This window comes from Chiloscyllium plagiosum, unplaced genomic scaffold, assembly GCF_037043375.1.
Source record: "Chiloscyllium plagiosum isolate Xiang-an unplaced genomic scaffold, Cpla_swu_hap1 HiC_scaffold_45, whole genome shotgun sequence".
NCBI classification, from domain to species: domain Eukaryota; kingdom Metazoa; phylum Chordata; class Chondrichthyes; order Orectolobiformes; family Hemiscylliidae; genus Chiloscyllium; species Chiloscyllium plagiosum.
In genome coordinates this window covers 67,051,461-67,058,753 of record NW_028270183.1, presented here as the reverse complement: position 1 = coordinate 67,058,753, position 7,293 = coordinate 67,051,461, and positions in this window count along the sequence as shown.

Here is a 7,293-nt window from a genome sequence, read left to right as displayed (position 1 = left end):
CTCACTGTCTTTATTGATCGTGTTGGATTTGGCATCCTCACCTTGCACGCGGGAGTTCAGTGTACAATTCTCTGCTGTGAAAAATCGGAGTGCTTTGGAGCAGAAAGATGCAAAGCTCGTGTGCTTCATGGAGATGTTGTTGGAACGTTTTGCGGTGCTGGGAAGTGGGATCCTCACAGTTCTGGGTAACATCCTTGGGGTTGCAGAGCTTGTTGTGAAGCCTCCTGTCCTGTGGCAGTTGGAATTGATTTAGTTTCATTGCCGCTGGGTCCGCTTGTTGGTATTGCAGATTGGATCCTGATCAATGTGTTTATTGATGGAATCCATGGATGGGTGCCTTGCTTCTAGAAATCCTCTGGCTGCTTTCTGATTGCTCTCTCCTATTACTGTTGTGCTGCTCTCGAGGATGCTTGCTGTCTGTACGTATAGCTACTCGGGACAGCTGGCCGTGGCAATTAGTGACGTCTACACAATTTCTTTGCCAAGAATATGTATCCCACAACTGCATTCCCAGATGTCTGGCACACTAAATTGTCAACTAGGATATGCCATAAAGCAATTGAAACAAAATGCTTCCCTTTATTAAAATAAATTTCTGGAAACTGATAGCCAGACTCCTCTGAACACACGGATTTAGGACAGCACATCACCCAACAGCCTCGCTGAGGGAAAGCTCACCAGAAAACAATATCCAATGCCCAACTTGAGCAGGACAAATGTGGTTGTCAAGATTCCACGCAGGGACTGCACGAAACACTATATCGGAGAAACAGTCGGACAACTAGCGAGCTGCAATCATGAACTTCGGCCAGCCCGTATACGCCACGGGCAGATGTTCTTGTAGTTGTATGTAGGGAATTGAGTATTTCTGATTCAGGGGCTTGGACCGTCTGCAGCACTGGATAATTCATTGTGTTGTAATTACTGTTGGAACATATGTAAAACTCGATTGCGCATTGAGATGTACATCCAAAATATTAGCCGAGAGAAGGAATTTGGTGATTTTTCTGGTGCTGTTCCTGTCATGCCCTCTGAAACTGGACTTATTGTGTGCTTCCTGACGGTTCGGTGCATGCTTCCGTGATCGTATTTTGGGCAGAAACCTGCGTTTTAGCTTCAATAACGTGCGTTTGCAAACCTGGTACACCTCCCTGTATTTTGTTATCTCTTATTGTGTGAAATTGCAACACGGCAAATTATTAATTTACATTGGAAAGTGACAAACGGAGGCGTGTGAAATGCCAAGGTATTAGTGACATTTATCAATTGGTTGCATATTACCTTGATTCAGGAGATAAGGATGTAAAACGTTTTTGTGTAGAAATGAGGACCAGTGAGGGAAGAAGTCATCCGCAGGTGTAGTTTACAAGTGCACTCGCAGTAACCACAACGTACAGAAAAAAAATACTACATGTGAGTGAAAAAAGATGGCAATAGTTACGGGTGATCTTAGCTTCCCATCTCCCACTCACGGTTCAATGGTAAAAAAAAAGTTTGGATGACAATAATCAATAAATCATATTTGTCCCAGAGAACAACGCGAGCCATATTTTGGTCATCGATTAGTTTACAGCTGACTTAGTCTCTGTCTTTTCTTGGAAACCATCTCCTTTGTTGTGACCATCAGGAAAGATATTACATTTGACATAAAGAAAATGAATATTATGTCACTAATCTTTGTTTGTTTCATGCCCAAGTACAATCAGACGACCTTGATCAACTCCGTTCGTCATGCCAGCAAAGAAATCTGGAAACATGCCAAGTGTGATTTTTCGCTCAATAACTAATTTCGTTTCAGTTTGATTGCAACCACCTCTCCCTAAATTTGTGCTTTTCTTCTTTTAAAATGGTGTCCGGTATCTTCCAAATGCCGGCAAAGATATGAGAGCAGATGGAAGCAATTTAGCCTATCAAGTCTGCGACAACATTCAATGAGATCATGGCTGATTTGGTTAATTCTCAACCCCCGTTTTTATCCTCATCTCCATGATGCTCCATGTCTGTCTATCACAGCCTTGAATACACCTCGCCTTCACAGCCCTCTGTTGTTAGGAAACCCACAGATTTGCTACCCTCTGAAAGAGTGAATATCCTCCTTATCATTTTCTTAAATGTTTGATCCCTTCAGCTGTGAGAACGCACTCTCGTCCCAATTTCTCGGGGGTGTACATCAGAGCAGAATAAGCCCCTGAAGGTAGGTCTGCATTCTCCAGTGCCGCTCCGTATATTTGAAACATTTTCATATTTTGACCTCTGATTAAAAATAGTAGACCTAATTTGCACATCAGATTTGCCAGTGGTGAATTTTTTTCAAGAAGACTTCAATGAGCGTAATTCTACTGGCAGTGAATAGGGCCAGACAAATTAGATTACTTACAGTGGGGAAACAGGCCCTTTGGGCCAATAAGTCCACACCGCCGCGCCACCCACACATACATACATACATTTACCCCTTACTTAACACTACGGGCAATTTAGCATGGCCAATTCGCCTGACCATCTTTGGACTGTGGGAGGAAACCGGAGCATCCGGAGGAAACACACGCAGAGCGTGCAAACTTCACACAGTCAGTCGCCCGAGGCGGGAATTGAACGCGGGTCTCTGGCGCTATCAGCCAGCAGTGTTAACCACTGTGCCACCGTGCCGCCCCAATGCAAGGGCATTTTTCTTTCGCGATCCAGTGCTGTGTTTATTCACCTCTCTGCGCATGAAAATGGATCCGACCCATCCACTTTATCTCTCATCAATATGTGTGTAATTAAAATTGATGCGGCCATGACTACATGCACGCAATGCTGTCTTAGTATGTCTTATGTAATGGAAAGTTCCAACCTGAAACACCAGGATTTGGCTTTTCTTGGCATCCCAGCATCTTCCTCCTTTCGAAAGCAAGAGAGTCTGACAGCGAATACTGGGGTACCAGGAAAAGCCAAATCCTGGTGTTTCAGGTTGGAACTTTCCGTTACACAAGACATACGAAGGCAGCATTGCACGCGTGTAGTCATGGCCGCGTGATACACGTGATGGATTAGAAATCCATTGGGGCTTCCCTCCACAGGTTCGAATTCTGCTGGCTCCGTTTTTGGTGATGTAATGCAGGACGAGTTTTCACTCACAGTTCAGAAATCTCGTCTCAACAAACAAGACCAGTCAGTTGATTAGACTTAGCAAACTCAAGTTATTAATCAAAAACGCAACACACTTAAAACATTATCTCCGTTTCTCTTTTCACAGTTACTGCCAAACCCATCGAGACTTTGCAGTATTCTTTGAATGTACTGTGCTGAAGTGCTGCTTTTGAATAGATTCCTTTTACCCCAGTCCTCCGTTCACTAACTCTGGTCAGTGGCAACACTTCATCCCCGCTCGTCGAAGAACCAATCCCCACCATTAATTTTCCCATCATTATAAATAGCCGCAGGATATTGCTGACAAACCATCTTTGCTCCAAAGCGAAACTCACCAACATCGGGAATCTCTCCACAACGGGACATCTCATCCCTGGACATGGTGAAATACAGGCGATTGTGAACAGAATTTGGGAAAATATTGTCACTTGTCAGGTGAAAAAATGTTAAGAAGGCAAAGCACGTCACCCAGTCTCCAGCTTCGTGAATCTTCAGAAACTCTTTGGGAAAAGGACTCAGAGGAGAATGAAGAAGGGTGAATTGTCAGACTGATAGGAATCAGTCAGGACAACTTCCCGTTCTTTAAGAGGACGGGACATTGATTCTGATGTTCTCAGGACAAGAACTGATTGGAGACATTGAAGTAATTCTCGGTCATGAGGAATACAAACCTTATATGGACACTGGGACAATGAAAATACTCGATACCACACAAGATACTGAGAGGTTCGAAGAGAGATGTTCCCGATTGGAGCAGAGCTGGTTCCCAGTGACATGGGTGTGTCTGTCGTGGATGGGATCAGACTGTTCCCATGTCTCCATTATGAATGTCCCAGTCCGTATTTCGGAAAAGTAAAACTGATAGAGTACAGTTGTCGTTCTGGGAATGGCAGCCTGAATTTGGAGGTCAATCACAGACTGCTTTCGAGGATCGTCCAAGGTGTTAGGTTGGAAGTATGAGCTCACTCGACTGTTAACTGAAATGTTACTGGTTCAATAGCCCCAGGGCGACAGGGATTGATGTTCATAATGCACCTGTTTTCTGTGCAGCACCGTTTCGTGTTTCTAATGGCGTCAGGAAAATGTTTTCCAAACAGAAACCGTTGGTATGACGAACGATAAAAAAAGTTTCTGCATTGCTTTAATGGTTACTGTAAAGAACTGTGGATTCTGGGAATCTGAAGCAAAAACAGAAACTGCTGTCGAAACTAACCAGTTTGGCAGTGCCTGTGGGAGATTACCGAGTTCTGATGAAGTTTTGAAATATTTGTCTCTAATTCTCTCTGAATAGACGCTGTAAGATCTGCTGAGATTCTCCTGGTATTTCTGTTCGTGGTTTTAACTGAATGCCTATTCCATTTATAAGGATGATACAACCGAATCGACCACAAACCAAAATTAAGAAATAACACCTCAGTATCTCACTCCACCGCAAGCCCAAGGATAACTGCACGATACTGCACTTCTCCAGCTTCCACCCTAAATATATTAAAGAAGCCATACCGTAAGGACAAGCGCTTCACCTGCACAGGAACCGCTCAGATGAGGAATAATGCGACAGACACCTAAAGATTTTGAAGGATATCCTCATGATAATGCGGTACATGTTGAACTGATTGATCGCCAGTTCCGGTGTGCCACAGTGAAAATCTGCTGTGAACTCGTCAGAAGACAGACAGAGGATGCGACTAACAGAGTATCTTTCGTCGTCAGTACTTTCCTGGAGCTCAGCACGTTCTTCACAGGATTCAGCATGTCACCGATGATGATGAGCATCTCACTAAGAACATCCCCAAGACTTCAATTCTCACCTTCAAACACCCAGCAAAATTATAACATACGACCGTTTACAGTAAACTACTCAGCCTTCACATAGCATTAACCACAACAACACAGCACCATGCCTTCGCAACCTTTGCAAGACATGGACACTACCATCACCCGTTGGTACACCACCCACCACGTACACGACAGATACTCATGTGACTCAGGCAATGTTGTTTGTCACATATGCAGCAGGCAATGATACCACAAGATACCACAATATACCCAGTAATGGTATATTGGCGAGACCATGCAGATGGTATGCCAATGGATGAATGGTAACGGCATAATAGTTACCAGACAGGATTATTCACACCCAGTCGGGGAAGAGTTCAGCAATCAAGGACATTTGGTTTTCAATCTTCGACTAAATGTCGGCCAAGGCGGCTTTCGAGGTACACAACAACGCAAAATCGCCAAACAGAATTGGATCGCCAACTACCTTCGTTGTGGTGATGGCATCAACCATGATATTCGGTTAATGTCACACCACATGTGACCCACCACACTGTTCTGTATCTGTGAAATCTTCCTTATTTTTCTGTTTTCACACCATCCCCGTGACAAGTTGTTATTGTCTCTCTACCTTAATCACTTTGTTCAATATTGGCTAACTGATAATTTGGGTCAGACTCGCGGCATGCGACTCGAACCAAAGAAAAATCAGAAGAACTGGGAATGCTGTAAATCAGGAGCAAGGGCAAGGGTTACTGGGCGGGGTGCGGGAACGAGACTGGGGCATCGTGGCGAAGGGGGCAGGTGTTTCGCTGGTCTGGGGACATCTGTGGAGGAACATGAGAGTTAATGTTTCGGAACTGGTTACCCTTCCTCTGGTGTTTTTGTTGTGGAGCTGTTTTCCAGTTGCTTCTGTTTCTGTTCCATGTCATTCCAGTGCCTTGATTTGTCTCCAGTACGGCTTTATTTTAACGGTTTATGATTATCTCTCTGCCTCATTTTGTTGGATAATAGGTCAATCATTCTGTTGGCACTCAGTTATTGACACATTACTCACACTGTCTGACACTCTTGTTCACTTGCAGAGACTACGTCTTTGACACACCGCTCCCACAATTTGCCTGATATTTTGATCTGTCTGCCCTTGATCTCTCTTCCCTTAAATTCAGTGTTCTGTGTTATTCCCTCCCACTTCACCTAACGAAAGGGCTCTGTTACGAAATCTTGTTGTTTCAAATAAACATGTGAATCTATAAACTGGTGTGATTTCTGAATTGGTCCATCGCAGTCTAAAACCGCAACCTCCACAGCAGGTACGCGGAAACACCACTACACGCAGTTTCCCCTCCACACTATGTTCAAGCTCATTTACTCCTGCTGCCGCATGTAATTCTGAACTCGTTGTTGTTCGTGATGAAATCTTAAGGTTCAAGCGGTTCTTTTGCAATGTATGTACTTTGGAATGTGGTTCCATTTCAAAGAGAAACATACTTCAAGGGACGATATATGCTTCAAAGCTTTGCCTGAGTTGTTTAAATGTCATTTATCCTGAACCCAGTGAGCTGACGGAAGAATAAACATGCTTCGCACTTCTACCACACGGTGCCAGGGACCCAGTTCAATTCCATCCTGTGGCGACTGTCTGTATGGTGCTTGTGTTCCCCCCATGTGTGCGTGAGTTTTCCTCCCACATTATGAAATCTGTGTAGTTTCGGTGGATTGCCAAATGGAAAATACCCAACTTGTCCAGGTATGTGGACTTCAGGTTATTTCGCTGAGAGAAACTGGAAGGGGATCGATTAGGAAGTGTTTTTTGTTGGGATAATCTTCACTGCTTTGGTATGGGCTTGATAGACCGAACGGCCTACTTCCACACAATTGGGATTTTACGAAAATTATTGCGATCGTGCGATTTTCCAGACAGTCCGAAAGATAAATAATGTTTCCAGGTGTCGTTTTGAATGTCTGCAAATGATATTCCAATTCTCACACAGGAGCTACACCTCGAAGTCTGCACTTATGCAATTTAAAGTTGTGCATTCAGTGTTCACGCTTCGGAAATCACAGCTTTTTACCATTAAGATCAAATCTTGTGTTTCTTAATCTATATCATAAACAGTCGAATTAGTCTCATTTATCTACATTTAATGCATGTACTTCAAACTGATTGGAATGGTACCTTCTCAGATTCAGGTTCATTTTGATCGTGGATAGGTAGATGACAACCACTCTTCCCATCATCCCAAGTGGATTTGTAAGGCATCGATCACCAACGCTGAGCCGTGCTGCTCCCTGGGAGAGAGTGGAGCGCGGTGATGGCCTGTTCGGTGACATCATGCATGTATTTGTCTCCAGTTAGTTTCTATGGAGTAGGACTGACAATGA